This window comes from Cavia porcellus, unplaced genomic scaffold (assembly GCF_034190915.1).
Source record: "Cavia porcellus strain 051 isolate PalLab524CR breed Dunkin Hartley unplaced genomic scaffold, mCavPor4.1 scaffold_21, whole genome shotgun sequence".
NCBI classification, from domain to species: Eukaryota; Metazoa; Chordata; class Mammalia; order Rodentia; family Caviidae; genus Cavia; species Cavia porcellus.
The window spans coordinates 20312005-20329724 of NW_026947504.1; positions in this window are offsets into that span (position 1 = coordinate 20312005).

Here is a 17720-nt window from a genome sequence, read left to right on the forward strand (position 1 = left end):
GTTATATTAATATTTGTGGCAGTGGCTTAAACAAATGACTATTTATAGTTAAGTATAACTATTTAAGTTTATGTTCTTCCTAAGTATTTACCAGATCTCTTTTACTTATGGCAAACTGTTTAATTTACCCTACTTCCACTATACATTTTGGAGCTAAAGGACCATACAGGGAAAGAAGGGGTTCCAGAGGATGAAGCCCTACCCTGACCCTTGCTAAGGGATTTATGTAATTTTCTGAAATTCATTGTCCTCAGTTTTTAATTAGTAATATATATTTTAAGGACTATGGTGAAAGAATAAAGAAATTAAAGATGAAAATTAGCCCAAAGACTACCACCTGATAGAAATTTTAATAAGTGACCGACATTACTAGCGTGGAATACTAGAGAGGGGTTAATGCAAAATACTTTGTCAGTTGAGCAACAATCCATGCAGATTATGGACTGAGAGAAACAAACCAGGCAAGTGTCTGTTTTCTTGGTTTTATGGAGATTTCAGAATGGAAATATGCCCAAAAAAAATCTACAGGGAGGTAGATGACAAAAAGCACAAAGAAATCAACACAGTAGAAGGCAGATAAATGTAGAAGAAAAAGACTAAACTAAGAGGAAAAGTGTTTTGATTCTGAGTCAAGTATGTGGCTGATAAGCCACGACCCTTCCCAGACAAGGCAGACAGTAGTTTGCAGAGTTTAAATGTGATGCTAGGAACAGAACAGATGCTGGTCTATTAATTCTCAGTGTAGAGTCAATGGAAATGTTAAAACATTGTAAGACTTGACCTACAACAAGGAAATTTTTTCAAATATTTTTTTTTTTACTTTAAACAAGAAGCACGTCCACGTGTTCTGTTTCCCACTAAGTAAAAGCAGACACCAAAGAGAAGGAAGGCTCCTGGACTCCCCCATCTCCTTTATTACAGAGTCACTGCTCCACGGGGTCATCAGGGCACCTCAAGCTATAAAAGCATTGCTATGTTCTTTAGGGACCACAGCAAAGGACGAACTCTACACAGGAAATGCTTTACGTTAAGTGAGAAGTGTTGCATGTAAGATTCACAAATCAATTAATATGAACTGCTTATCAATTTATCAATTAATATCTCCTGCTTTTTTCCCTTTCCCCTGGCTTAAGATTTTTTTAAAGGTTATACAATGTCCAAGTAACACTTTCATAGTACCAAATTTCAAAATTTTTTTTCTCCAGAACTATAAGCTAAGTATTCATTTTTCACCTCTGGAGAACTCCACCCCACTTTCCTTGCCATACACATGTTCTTTAGGCACTCTCCATAAGCATATGTGGAAGGTTAACTATATTATTATAGTTAGCTTTTTGTTGCCCTTCCCCTCATGAAGCTATAAACTCCTCCAGCACAGGATATTTGGTTTATTATTCGTTGACCATCAACATTGGCAAGTACACACTGTCCCATGTTGATGATAGACACTAAACATGTCTTGAATACATACTATGTTACAAAAATATATCAACAGAACCACATAGTTTTAGATGCTAAAGAATATGAAAAAATTATTAACAAGACTTACTATATTATATGTCTCTAGGATAGCCCTAGGATCCAACAGCAACTTCAAGACCGCGACAGCTACAAAAGCAGATAATCAAATCTTCAGCATGAAGTTCATTTCACAAGGTTGTTTCAGGCCTTATAAGGTTTTGTTTCTTCTAAAACATTTATAACCTTGTTACCTCATGAGTTTTAACAAGCCTCATCACAAGTGTCAACCCATTTAAAATTGTGTGTCTTTTCAATAATTCAGTTATTTAATAAATCTATCAAGCACTCTCCATAAGCATATGTGGAAGGTTAAACTCTCTATTGGAGCAGCTCCTAATAGGAATCAGAAGAAACAATGTCTCTTAAAGTCTGGGCAACACTATATACTTGCTGAAATTTTTAATTAATTTTAGCTAAGTGTAATTAGCTAATTAATTTGCTGAAGATTTAATTAACTTTAAAAAATTAATTAAAAGTAGTGTGTTCTACAGAGGTGTAGATACTGTGGATTAGAGTCAAAAGGCAGGTGAGAGGGAGGTTCTGCAGAGTAACCACCAAAAACAGAGCATCATTACCAATTTTTGTGTGACAAACAGAAATTATTAAACTAAGAAAGAATAACTGTTGATTAGGTCATGTGAACAAGACAACAGATAAAGCACACATCGCCCAACACCCTCAACTTGAAGAAGAAGTTTAATTTGACTCACAGTGTTAGGAAATTCAGTCCGTGGTTTGAGAGCTCCAAGGCAGAAATGTATTGATGGAAGGGGATGGTTTGGTTCACAGTGGCAGGAAGCAGCACAGGAACAGGGCTGCAGAGGAAGGACCCAGGCCCTAGATATAGTACCCAAGGTCATGCCTCCATGATCCATCCAGATATAACCAGAATTCACTTTTCTAATTCAGAGTGGCTTCCAAGGAGAACACATGGACCTGATTAAGCTTAACCACAACAATAACTATATGTATTTAATGTGCAGTTTAACAAAGACCCAAAGTAAGAGCTCAGACTCCAATATTTTAAATTAGAGTACTTTTCCACTTCTATCAAATTTGCAAAGACTGGTTTTGAAATCCTTCACTCATTCTATCCTGAGGTTCTACAGGAGGTTTAAGGGAAGTGGAGGATGTTATCTCAGCATAAGAGAACTGTGTGGGCTGAGGTGTTTCCCTTACAATTTTGCATGGGGAAGGAGAAACACACAGCCAAGTGGGATCTGTTCAGAGTACCTGAGAGACACAGGGATCTGAGCTCCGCATCGTAAGTGAGAAACATAAAGACATTGAGTGTTTGGAAGCAGCAAGACAGGGAAAGGCAGAGGTAAGCTGAGTGTGAGCTGCGTTTCTACAAAAATGAATGAGTGCTTCCTCTGGCCATAGGCACCACAGGGGGAAAATTGCCGAAGGTCCCTTTGAAAGCAACTCTACCACAAATACCATCGGAAGGGAAAGAAGTCATTACAAAAACAATCCAACAAAAAGGTAGATGGCCAAGGCCTGGACGCTTAGGTGCTTAGCAGAGAAGGAAGATGGTATCAGAAGTTCCCAGTGGAAGAATTTCTCTAGATACCTATGCACGTGTACCAAGAAGCAAATCCAGTAAGCACCAATATAGATTCTCAACAACATCAGAATCCTTTGCATGAATTCCCTGTCCGCTGGTCAGATACAAACAGGCCTGAACCTCAGCAAGCAAGTGGTGATGAGCTGACAGAGTTCAGATGGAAGGGGCTAGTGGGCCCTGAGCTAAGGCAGAGGGAAGCCTAGATTAGAGTTTACAGCTTTATTGTTATACCGAAATATACTGTCAATAAATCTGGACTATTAAGAAAATAGTTGAAAGAATTGTTGTAAGATGAAGGAAGGGATTATTGCAATGGGAAATGGAGACTATTACAGAAAGGAGAACCCTCAGATCGTAAGCTCTGCACTCTTATGGGCCGGGCCAATGGTGGAAAACCTACTGCACATGTGCCACAGTGGGCTGTTTATGTCTTTTAAAGCCAGACAGCCACCACTAGGCTAAGCAAAGACCATGTCTGTTTTAAGGAGTAAACAGGCTAGAAACAGTCAGTGTTAGCACATGGAGTGTGAAAGGAGAGTATAATCAGAGAGTTGGTCAGAGAATTTCACCTTGAAGCCTGCTTATTCCCAAAAGGACTGTGTGTAGCTCAGGTTAAGGATTAGTCAAAATTTATTTCTAGCAGAAAAAGATAAATTTTTAAAAAGTTTTATTAATTTGTTCAAATTAGCAGTTCAACTAGTCATTTATAAAGCAAAAAATGGAAATTTTAGTCTATTCCTGGTCTTATATAGGTAACCAAGGAAACATTTCTGAATCTTATATAAATCATATGGAGAAGATAATTTGCAATTAGCCAATTCTATAAACCCCCAAAATGGAGGAAATTTCTTAATCATTGGTATTTTCCAACAGCATAAGTATCAATTAAAAATTGAAAATAGTCAAGATTTTACAATTTGTAGAATAAGGTAATAACTATGATTGGAAAAGATCACAAAATCTATGACCAATATGTCATCCATGGGCATGAAAATCTAGTACCCTGGACATGCTTGCAAGGATGGTGCAATCCCTCTGAGTCTAATTCATTTGATATCGCAGCTGGATGTGTAAGACACTGTTAAAGAAACCACTTCAGGGTTTCTCAAAACCTAGCTAAGTCAAGACCCTTGAACTCAAAGATCTCAAGAAGCACAGGAAAAACATCACGCTTACCCAAAGAGCCCTTTGATTCCCTGACTTAGATGAATGAGAAATGAAGTCTGACACCCAAGAAATTTTATTGGAAGGAGAAAGAGAAAGAGGAAGAAAAAAAAAGAGGAGAAAAAGAAAAAAAAGAGAGGTGGGCAGCAAAGGAAGACTAAAAAGAACAAGAAATTTATATCATATGGTGTATTATAATATAAAAATACAATAAGACATGCAGGAATTCAGAGGAAAAGGGAAATTCCTATTGCTCAAGGAATTATAGGAATTCAGCAGAAAAGAGTATCATTTTCCTCCTGAGAGTACCAGAAAGGCCTTCTGTAAAGAGGTTGCGGAGCTGACTCTGGTCCAGTGTAGGGTTAGAAAATGTGAAGAGAGGAGCGGTTGAGGAATTTTGCTCAGAGGAGATGAGCAAAGATAAGGGAAAGGATCGGAAGGACCGAGGAGGGGGGATTCAAGCAGCTGCAGCAGAAGACACATGAATGCCAAATGGTAAAACATTTCACGTAACTTAATTCTACATAAAACAGTAAGCCTTGAAAAAACACCTATCAGGCAAATTGTGTGATCAGATTTGTGCTTCAAGAAATGTAATTGACATTATTGTGTAAAAAGTATTGAGACAGAGGACTCCAGCAGAGAGAGCTTGTTACAATATGGGACTGCAAAGCTGATCACTTTTTGACATCTGCTGCCTCCTTTAAACAGTTATTTTCATAAATGATCACTAAATGAAATAAATAATGATGGGCAGAAAAGAAACATGGCAATTGAGGTTTTCTTTTCCATAATACTGCAATATAATTATTCCCATAAATCTGTAATATAATTAGCTTTTCATGCCCTTGGATAACATTTGGCCATGGATTTCCTGATCTTTCCAACTATAGTTATTACCTTGTTCTATAAATTGCAAAATCTGAACTATGTTGAATTTTTAACAGACACTTGTCCTATTGGAAAACACCAATGATTAAGAAATTTCTTCCATTTTGGTGGGTCATCGAATTGGCTAACTGCAAATTAAAAACAAAATATACCATACTATACTATATACAACTGTATACAACTAAACAAACTATACTATATTCTACTGTGTATATGCTGTGGCAACTTGGCTATGTTTACTTTTGACTAGGAATTTACACAAATGCCAATTTTAGTAAAGCTGCAGAAAGGAGACTCCTAATAAAACTATAATGTTAAGTTTTACTATGTACATACATGATTTCTCTCATTTTTTCAAAAATACATTTTAAAATAATAAATATTGAATAGAACTAAAGACATCTAAGATAAACTTTTTAGTTTCTTAATTCATATTAATCAATAATTCTTAGAGAACCATTTTGACACAGACATTATAGGATATAATAATAACCAAATGATTATTGAGACATTTACAATGTGTCATGGAAATTCCCTGTAATTTAAAATTCCCTTCCCCATTATTTGTAATCTAAGTGACAGTTTCCACTGTCACCAGCACTTTCTTCAAAGTATCTGTTCATTTCATCATGTGTCTAGTACTTGAATCCTCCACAGAGAAAATGGCAACTGATATTTCATAAACAAAATGTGCCAAACAAAATTTTAGAATCTTGTGTAATGATAACCCTTTAAAAGACTACTATTTCATCATTTTAAGGTGAAAAACATTAGGATCAATTGCCAAAGATGACACGACAAACAAGTGTTGAAACAAATTCAGACAGAGGTTTCTGGCTGGAAAGCACAGACAGAACCATCTTTACGTTCTCATACTCTTTCTTGATGGAGAGGAGGACATGGAAAATTGTAGGTGATCAGTAATTTTGGCAGCACTGGGGTAATGAGAAGTGGAACCTGATAAAGAAAGGCCAGAACGGATAAACGTGACAAAGTATTTGATGCAGGAGTGAAAGATGATTGATCCAAGTTTAAAATCCTGGGAAGAAGTCACAACTAGCAGTTGCCAAAAACTGACTTAAATTACAATGAGATGGAGAAAAATCTATGTCCCTCGACTCTTAATAGAGATCTGTATTTTCAGGATGGATATTTTGGTAAACTGTTCAGGACTGATAGAGGCGCTGTCTAGAAAGAATAGATTTTCATAAACTGCCTTCAAGGAATGGTGATTCTATAGCCATACAACTTTTGCTTTGCTAAGTAGAAAATGCAAATTTGAGGCAGAGCTGAATTGCTCAAGACAGTCAAAAGGAGCCCAAAGCAGCTTAATTATTCAGTACTATGCATCATATATTTATCTTATGAGCCGTCTCCCTTCTACATAGGGAAAAACAATATGCTTGAAGTAGCACCAAATTACTAGTTTTCCGAGTCTACTCAAATTGGAGTACAACTACAAGGTAGTATTAATTGAAAAAAGAGGCGAGAGATAGATAGATTAAACTGAATGAACAAAACAACAGGTTTGCAAGGGTCAATCTATAAAGCCATGCATATAGCCTCACAAGCAATTTAAGGCCACTTTTTCATACCTTTAATGGCCTTTTCCCAAGCAACAAAATGTCCAGAATAGTTCTTTCAGACACATATTTCTTGTCATATGTGGGTGGGATCTTGCTTCTTTTCTTCTCATTATTTCCTCTGGTCTCTACAGGCAGGAAGTGCGTAGGTTTGTTTATCTTTCTAGAAGCATCCCAGAGGCATCCCAGGGAGTCCACAGGCCACCTGCGGGCAGAGCACTGCACTCCTGCCAGCCGCCACGGTGGGGCAGCAAGGGGTTACTTCCGGCTGGCCTCAGAGGATCCTTGGGTTTCACAGTCTTAGGGGTGAACAGCACTCATGCAATGCTGATTTGTAATTAAATTAAAAAAAAAAAAAAACACTTCTCTGTGGGCAATACTTTCGTGATAGTTTTGTTTGCCTGACCCTCAAATCTATATATATTTTTTTCTGTTCCTATTAGACACATAAAGAAATTTAAATGCCACGAAGCACAGTCTTTGATGGTGTATATCAACGTGGTTAGATAGTTTATATCAATAATTTATAGGATTCTCAGAATCACTTAAAGTTTGAAAAGTTTACTCTTTTCCACAGCTTTTAGTCTTTAATGGCTAATACTTACTGAGCTCATATATACCAAGCACAATTTCAGATGCGTTCCACAGAATTGAGTCATTTAATTTTCATGATTCTTCAAGGCAACTTTGAATTTCAACCTTTTTTTTAAATAAGAAAACTAATCCAAATGTGAAAACATTATATAGAGAATAAGGGACCTTTGGCTTTAAACACAGACACTGTTGCTTGCATCCAGTCTATGTCTCAATAGTTTTTGTTCACAAAATCAGAGAAAGATTCTAATAACAATAAGACCATCATTTGACAGATAAGACACAATAAATTCTACTGTTACGCCATGAAAGTCTATGAATATTAAGATAATGTGATTGGCCTACAAAAATCATCTGTTCAGATAACTCACCGAGATTCATCTTTGAAATATGGAACAAATTAAGAAAGAGAAAGAAAAACTACTTTGAAAGGATTAAAGATCCCAGAAGACTAGAAAAACAGGTTTGCAATCAAGGCCCACCATAACGAAACAATAAGAATGTAATAATCTTTATGGTGCTCCTAATACACAAGCTTTTAGTTTACAACTGTGTCAGCGAGCCGAGTTTAAACTTTGTTGCACTTCAGAATGGACATGATTTTTTTTTTCTGCAACCAGAAAATTGAAAATCAACTTAGAGTACTTGATTCAAGAGTATCCATTTGAAAAGTTGGATTGAGTTTTTGCTAAGAGGGTCTGCTCAGGCTAAGTCTATTTTTCCATCATAAAGAAAAATAAAATTACCCATACCATTTAGCAGCAAAAGCTTTTGAACTCACCTCCCAAGTAAAACCACAACATATTTTAATTCTGCTTTCTGGTAGGTCATACTGCCTTACAAAACAATGGAAAGGAAGAAGTACTTGTTCAAAAATGCTGCTTCAGTGTACCACTGCCTAATGGAGGGGCAGTCCATTTAAGCCATCTGTTCTCCCTGCTTCATCTGTTTGGGAATAACTTAGGTTTTTGAGGACCAGAGCAAAGTCTCTGGGGAACACGGTTCCCACAATTATATATTTCCAAGCAGGAAAGCCAAATCTTGAGGTTTGGAAGAACTTAATAAAAATGGTGTTGGCAATAGTTTCCATGGCAAGTTGATCCAATATGAAAACGGGTATTCTATTTTTGTATGTGTTGTCCTTTAACCACTCTTTCTAAATTCAGATGGAGTCATTAAATCAATAAAATACCTGGGTTTGTGGGACAAAGAATTGGAACTTCTGTGCAGATATTTCACCTGATAGAAAATACATTGATTGTTGGTGATTCTTCTCTGAAGGTGCACCTCTTCTAATCAATATGAAAGAAATGCTTAAGGGAAAATATATCAGTTTCTGTACTTCTCTGAGTAATACCTCTTTCCTGGAAGCCAAAATCCTCTTCTCAGTGTTATTTACTGAGGAGGAACTGCACAGCAAAGCTGAACTCAACTCACTCCTAGACTACTATAGCGGAGACAGGTAAAGCTTCTCAATGAACTGGCACGTTTCCGTTTTCAAAAAGTGTTTCTTTCCAATCTAGCAGATAATTTCTTTCTTACTAGAAAGATAGGTACCTGTGGAAGAAAGGGACTTTTTTCTGCAGTACTGGAGATTGAACCCAGGATCTTCATACTAAGTTACATTCCAAGCCAATTTTTTTGTATTTTGCTTTGTGACAGGATCTCACTAAACTGCTAAATTCCCCAGGCTTGCTTCAGCCTTCCTGCGTGAGAGGAATCAGGCGTGGGCCACCATCCCCAGTAGAAGAGGCTGTCTTTTAAAGCACACCTCTAGCTAATTTTTCCTCTACTAAGGACCAAGAGCCTTTAACTCCACGTTACATTCACCTGCTTTTGTGAGCATTAATTCTCTTTGTGTGTTAGGTATGCAAAACAGATTCAATACTTGCCTATCTTGTCTCATTCAAACTCAGTTTCCTGTACAGTAAACCATAATGCCAAGAATGTTTACGTCTCCCCAGAGAATATTTCTCCGTTGTCTGACTATTCTATTATCACAAAGAAAATCAAATATATACTATCTTTATGCCTTAGCTTGCCCAGAGCTCTCAATTTACGTAAAGATATTTTATAACTGGGATTATAAAAACTACAAATCCTTGTTTGAATTAAACATACTTTTCATAGTCATTAAATAGTTTCAAAACACCAATGTGATCTTTAGAAGATAATTTCTCAAAGTAAAATGTCTCAAAATATTCAATTTTATTTCCATGAGATCTCAGATATACTCTCATTTGAGATGAATACAAAAGTGAAAATACGAATCCCATCTAAGAAAATAAAGGTGTCTTGTGTTAACTGTAAGCATACAATAAAATTTAAAAAATCAATCAACAATGTTTCACCTGTGAAGGAACAAAGACTAGACAGAAAAAAAAAAAAAAAAACCCTAAGAATTTGATGATTCCCGTAAAAACATCCTACCTAAAAATCCTGCCACCCACCATCACTTTTTTCTCAATTTCTTTTTTCTTTGGTAACTACAGCAGAGTTTTCCAAAGAATTTTTGGCATCCCTGATGATAAATTGTGTGAATTACTGTTGGATCAAAATTACTTTGAAATAACTGCAGGTGTTTAAGATCCTGTCAAAGTTAGTGCATTGTAAGTGCCCTAAAGATGCTGACACCCAGCCATTTTTCAGGCTTCTTTGAGGTAAAGGTCCTGCTGGGAGTGGCTTTCTTTAAAATTGGAGACATATGGAGCCCTCCCCAGTGAAGACAGGAGGAAGTCTATCCAACTGGCACAGAACAAGAATCTGACTGCTTGTCATTTAAGTCTGTGTTCCAGTCTTTTTCTGTTATATATTCCCCCTTTCTTTCCTCTTCATAGTAAAATGCTACAAGAGGGTATCTCATTAAATTGGCTACAATGTTTCTTAGCAGCATAATTTAATCATAATGATATTGATTATGATGTGACCTGTATTGTACAAATCATCTATATTCACATCTTATTTTCTTAAATGATTTACTATAGAAAGCAGATAAAGGCCAGATATGGTGCACACCTATAATCCCAGACTTAAAAAGCTGAGGCAGGAGGATCATCACAAGTTCCAGGCCAGCCTGGGCTACGTAGGGAGTTCAAGCCCAAAAACAGGCATTATTTTTTTAAGTATTATGAGGAGTAAAACCAGGAAATTCCTTCTGATTATTGAGAAAATGGATAAATGAATGACTGAATGTTATCTTGTATTTTAAGAGAAACAAGGAAACAAACCATGCGTCATAGGACATTAGCATATTACATATCACACTGAAGTCTTACATAATAGAAGATAATTATTATTTGTTCATACTTATTAAGAAAACTGAAGACTAGAAAGCTGAGGCAAACTGCTCACTGTCAACACAAATAGCAGGAGACAAAGAAAGGGTTTTCCAGGTTTACTTCACTCCTACCAGTAACCATTCTCTGTCCATTGTATTCAAGTTTCCAGAGAATCTACTTTAGGTTTTGATGATTATCTGTACTATATGAAAAACCAAAAGTGTTAGTATTCAACTATTTTTGACCATATGTTATTTATCCAAGAAGCATTACATCTCATCATTTCCTACCTTCAATATTTCTCTACATAGTTTTGTCATTTATTCTTATATATCTGAAACTAATATTTAAAAGTACGTTGAGAATACCTCAGGAGTTTTCATAAATAATATTTCCAGTATCATTAATTGCAAATTCTTTCTGTTTTTGACTACTCGTGGGTTGTTAAATTAACCAAATATATTTTAGGTATTTTTATAAATTTCTAGAATTATGCTGTGGTCCAAATGTAGTCTTTGTGATAATAGTTTCTTAACATCATAAGTTTATAAACTTAACATGTAGCCAATATTCATAAACATTCCATGTGTATTTAGAGTCTACCAAAAAGGTATACATCAGGAAAAAAAACTTGTATTTTAATATTAAATGTATTGAGATATAAATACTAATATTTTAATACTAAATGTATTGAGATATCATGAGACTTGGTTATCTTTGGCCTTCACAATTACAGGAGGTGATCAAAGTTAAAGCTATTAGCTTCCCGGCATTTATTAGTACAATGAATTTCTGAAGTGTATATACATGTTCTGGCTCTATATATCTTATCTATCTATCTTCTATCTATATTCTTACTGAAGTATAGGATCATATTGTTACTCGAATTGTCTATAACTACACTAATTTTGGTCTGATTGGTATTTGAAATGCTGAGATAAGTGTACCAAAATGGTCCATTCTAATTGTGAATCAGTACATTCCTACCTAGAATTAGTCATATCAATCTCTCTTTCAGTATTAGAAATTATTTGCAGTAGAAAGGGTTCTACAAAGATACTTAGCAATGCAACATGCATACACACAGAGAGAAAGAGAGTTTAAGGAATTGTTTTACATGTTATAAACAGTATTTGGTGGGCTAATATGTCCAAATTTTCTAGGATAGAATGGCAGCCTGAAAATTCAAATAAAAAGTTGATATTGTTGTACCAAATCTAAATTTCACAAAGCACCGGGCTGGAAATTCTGGTAGAATTTTATACTGCAATCTTACTCTTTACTTTTAAGGCCATCCACATACTAGATGAGGTACATCCACATAATAACAGCCATTTGCTTTATTTAGAGTCTACTGATTTAACTATTGGTCACATCTAAAAATATCTTCACACCCTTCATCTATACTTATATTTGATCAAACAGGTAAACTTCATAGCCTAGCCAACATGGCATATAAAATTAAACATGTGATACTGTCAAGTGACTGAAGTTTTGGAATTCATAGAATTCACATGATTTTCTTTTAAAGTATTACATGACTATTGCTATTTTTAAATATATATTTAACAAACTTAAGAGCAAAAAAATAATATTAGAACTTTAAAATGTTTCCATTCCAATCACCTCACTCTTATTTTGATTTTTATCCATTATATATTTTTATCATGTTTTATCAAGTAACTTCCAAACAGATACTATTATTATATTACAAACTCATTTTTTAAAGTTTTTTGTTTATTTGTCCACTGCTCATTTTTGAGTTTCGGACACTCACTCTGGAATTATTTTTCCTTCTTTTGAAGTTTACCCTTTAGGAGTTTATTTAGAGAATGTTCATGTGAAACAAGCGTACAACTGTGTCTACTATTGACTTTGTTTCCGTGTTTGTGATAAGTTTACAAAGCCATGAAGACCTAGCTTCAAGCTGTTCTGCTCCTGTTCTTTGTTGTTAATTCTTCTGTCACTGTGTTTGGAGTTCATGTGTTTCTCACTCTGACAGTTTTTAAGGTTTTTTCCCCCTATTTAACTTCAGGCTTGCTGCACTGTATATAGACACATTCATTTTTATTTATATTATTTGGGATTCATTGTAATGAGTGTGCTTTTTATTTCTACGGTTCTGGAAAATCTTAAGCCAGTTTTCTTTTAAACTGATTCTACCCTGGTCTCTCTATTCTATTTTCTGTAACTCTTAGTAGATAAATATTAAAGATTCATTGTCTTTTGCATATTACTTAAGTAGACTTCTAATTTTGATGTGCTTTAGTATAACCATCTACATAATATCTGATATTTTATACTTTGACTTCTAATTCAACAATTCTCTCATCAGCTGAAACTACTCTGTTCTTTTACCTATCCAAAAAGTTATATTGTTATATTTCAATTTCATCATTAGATATTATATGTAAAAGTTCTATATAACTATTGGCAAATCTGGATTTTAATACATTATTTGTGATCAGATATTCAATGTATTTTTCACTTACTTAACCAATTAGATTGCAATTTTTGTATACGCAATGTCATTGTTTGAATTCTTTGTGCAACTAGTTCTCCTGTGCATTGCTTTTGTCTAGTTTTTTACTGTTGCATTTATACTGATTCTTCTTTATTGTGTTGTACAGTTTGGACTGTGAACTCATGTTTGAATGTCTGGGTTTCCCCCGTGGGGATCCTCCCTCTGAGTTAAGGAGTTTTTTGCTACCATCAGTTTCTCTAGGAGAAACTACCTTTCCTCTCTGGGCTCATTGAATAAATATCTTGCTTTGACTATAAGATAAATTATTTCAAACCTTAATCTGTTTGGAGGAATGATTGTTATTTGCAAAGCTTGCATGAAAAATTTTATTTCCTGCTCAAGATCCCAGGATGAAGTAAATTTCTTTCCTGTCTTTCTTTGCTGCCATGGTTCTCTTTTCCCCCTAACCTTCCATTTCAGAGTTTGAGCTTCTAATGGTCCTGACTTAACCAGAGAAGGACTTTAAATATCCTATTCCTCACTGGCTAAGAGCTGTATCTCTTATTTCACACATGATTAACAGGACACCAAATCTCAGTAATATCAAATACATGATCTGTGTGATCCAACACAAAACAAAACATGAGACTCCCTATTCAAAGAGGGGCGAAAGATCTACTAAAATACCATTTTTTTCCTTTTCTCCCGAATCTTTCTCTCATTGCAGTGTATTTTGTTTTCTACCTGATGTCAGCCATACTCCTTCAGGCATGGGAATGCTGGGCAAGGACCACTGAGAAATCCCCGAGCCTGCCCCAGGTTGGAACAACGGTCTCCCTGCTGCTCAGTTTCTCTGTTCTCCAGTCAGCACACTAATGTTCCACATTCCATCAGAGTTGAGAAAGTTGACCTCCCTTTCCCAAAAGTCCACCTCCTCAAATGATAAGTAATCCCCGAAGGAAACAACTTCCAGGCCACACAGTGTGCTCCTTAGCTAGGTCAGCATCTGGGGAGTGGTTTACCCAAGGTACATCTCACTCAGGTGCTGCCAGGCTAGGCCTATCACTGTGTCCTTCCATATGTCCAGTCCCAGGACTCTACTGTGGGCAAAAAGTTATAGCCTTTTTTGGATTGAGAGGTGGCGGATTCTGGAAGCTAAATTCCCTCAGAGTGGGTTTCAGCAGTCATTACAAAGCAAAGGGAGAGAAAAGTAGTCCCATGTAAGGTCAAAATTCTATTGCTGGGGCACTAGGCAGCTGAGATTTTATCTAGGGGAGTCAAGCAGGTGATGGGAGGCAGAAACATGATTAAGCTGAGACCCTGCATCACCCCCTGTTCTATGTTCCCATTAGACTTCTCTCATCAGAAACAAATTCTAGGATAATACTACTAAGAATTTCAAGAAGAGAGTCACACATGTAGCTGTCGACTCAAGTAGAAAGCAATTCTGAACACGAAAGAACTGTCCATGCTGATGCTGTCTCCAAGACTAGCAAAGACTTTTAGCAACTGGACCTCTGAGAGATATATGGAGAAAGGTCTTTCATCCTTGAAGTTTAGAGTACTATGTTACAGCAGTGGAAAAGCTAACCAAAACAGAATAGTGAGTACCAGGAGTGAGATCATTACTGTAACCATATCTGATCATGTGAGTCACACGTTTTTCAACTGATCTGTGGAAGGAATCCAGAAAGGCGCAGAGATACAGGATAAGCAAGCCTTAGAATACTGTAAGCAGATCTTGATAGACAACTAATTAGGTTCAGAGTTTAGACGGTCAGCATGCTAGTAGGAAAGTAGAGAGTAATGTCAAGCTCACAAGCTATCAAATGAGAGTAAGGACTGTGTTGAAAACTAGATTAAAGGAAATGCATGCTTTATTTTAGCATATTATGTGCTTATGGTCTGGTCATGTGCTAACACCTTGAGAGAACCTGAATTAAGAGTGATGACTAGCAGAAAAAATGCTGAAGGGCTGCTCTTATACAGATCTAACATGAGACCATGATACAGCTGAGTGATTTCAAAAGTTTATTATTTCACTGGAAAGGAAAGCATTACTACTGAAAAGATAGCAATTAAAAAAGAAGTCAATTACTTTTCCAATAAGAAAGAGACATTGAAGGGATCTCAAGAATTGGTTAGATCATACTCATTACAGGCTCAAGCATACAAAACTAAAAACCTCTTACTAGAGAAAAGGACCCCACAGTCTCTGGCTCAAGAAGGACTGCCTAGGAAAGTGTTCACTCAAGTTTCATTTCACCATGCTCAGCCATCTGCATTTATTCAGAGGCCACTGTAGCCATGGCTCAAGGGGGTCTGGTTATTGCTCAAGCTGCCAGCTGACCTTAGCATCATCCACATAGTACTGATTTTATTTATACACAGAATGCAAGAGTTAAAGTTTCATGGATGCTTCTACTCTGATTTCAAAAGAAAGCCTGAGATGCTAGGCAATATGCCCTTGAGAGGGCAACTCATGACACTGTGAGATGAAGCTGGTGGTGCAGTGGAGACCACAAGAATTTGAAGGTGCCAGGACTATGGAAAATCTAATAATGAAAACTGAATGCAGTGGATAGAGTCAGCCTAAGAGAAACATCACATGGGTTACAGCAAGCAAGACACAGAGATGAGGATGTCCTTGGAGTTCATACCTCACCACACTGAGCTACATGATTTAATGTATGTCTTGCTGGTTTTGGTCTTTTTTTACTTTTAGCTTTTTATACCTCCCTGTTCTTCTCTTTTGGATTGGTAATGTTTACCATGTGCTATGTTATGCTGGAATTATTGAATTTTCTATTTGATTTTTGATAGGGGCTCATGACTAAGTTTACCTTGAGTAAGGAAACTTTAGATTTAGACTTTTCATCAATGCTGGAACTCTTAAGACATTGGCAACTGGTAGAGAAAGACTAAATGCCTTCTGCTTAATGAAATGGGTCTGATGGGGGGAGTAGAATGTTATGGTTTAGATCTAAAATATCCCCCACAAAGTCTCATGCTTGGTGGTAGGATCTGATAAGAAGTTCCAGGTCACTGGAAGCATAACTTGGAGGGGCATACTCACATCTGTGATCTCTGTCTCTCTCTCTGTCTCTCTCTCCCTGTCTCTCTCTCTCTCTCTGTCTCTCTCTGTCTCTGTCTCTCTCTGTCTCTCTCTGTCTCTCTCTCTGTCTCTCTCTGTCTCTCTCTCTGTCTCTCTCTCTCTCTCTGTCTCTCTCTCTTCTCCCTTCTTCCCCTCACCTCTCTCCCCTTCCTAGCTGCCATGCTCACTGTCATGCTCTTTCTTATGCCTTTCTGTTGTGTTTTTCTGCCGTGGGGACTGCTGGTCCTGGAATTGAATCTATGAGGCCAAATAATCCTTTCATCCTTTAGGTTACAAGTATCTGGTTCTGTCTCAGTGATGGGAAAGCTGACTTTTATACAATGAAAAATGGAGAGAATTATAGGCAGGAATTTTATGTAGAGATTTGTTTTTATAATCCTGAAGAAAAATTAAATCTGACAAAGAGAAAGAGATCAATAAATTCACTTCTGACTTCTGAAATAAAATTATCAAATTTAGCAACCAGTGAGTAGAAAATGTTTAGTAAAAATTTTAGACATATGGCATATGTTGTTGGTCTAGAATCCTAAGATAAGAACTGACTTGGGAAAAGACAGTCACATACACTGACTTCATTTTTTCAAATGCAGTCAACCTAGAAAGAGTATAAAGCATTCTTTAATCCGAACCTCACTTTTTCACGGTTGGGGTTTTCTAGAGATCTATTTTACAAATTGTTCTATGTGAAAGACTTTTAATTGAATGTAAATGTTTATTTTTCCAAACTTTTTGAACCAGGTAAAAATTTCTACTTTACCTTTATTTTTACTTTCTTGGGAACAGTCATTAATAGCTTTGTCTCGATGGAGAAGAGTCATCTCTATCCCTAGAAAAATAAACACTGCTATATATATTAACAATGGAAACATAAAATGCCTAACTGTATACTAATGAAAAGTCAACTTAAGCAGTCCTTGCTAATAGTAAGTAATAAAAGCACAAATCAAAATGCCATTAGGCTAGCTTGTCAGCAGTCACAATACACATAGAATATTTTAGAATTAGAGAGCTAAGAAACTACTCTTAATGTATACACACCATTTCTTCTCACTAATGAATAAAAATGTAAGATAAACACTAAATGAAGCATAAAACATTTGGAATTGATTTGAATATTTTGTTTAGCCTAAGTAAGTGATTTTCCTAATTCTCTGCAGAAATTCTGTTCCATGAACTATTTAAATTATTTCTTAAGTTATGTTAACAGTAGAGGGATATATTCAAGAGAGCTTGAATTATATTCAAGAAATTCAAGAAATTTCTATCATAAGGGATAGAAATTTTGTTCAAAGTCATTTATTGGATAATCATAAAATTTTTGTTAATATATAGATATTCTCTGGAGAAAACAAAATGTTTCTCTCATCTATTCTTACTAGTTCTCTGTAGATAATAAGGAAAATGCTTTATCTACATCTAAGAAAGCTGCAGTCAAAACAGCTCTTCCCATTGGTACAGTTTTCTATGTTTCACAAAAGTTATGTCTACATGTACCTAGAAATATCCTTATAATATGAGAAATTGCATCTGTGTTGTAAATCGA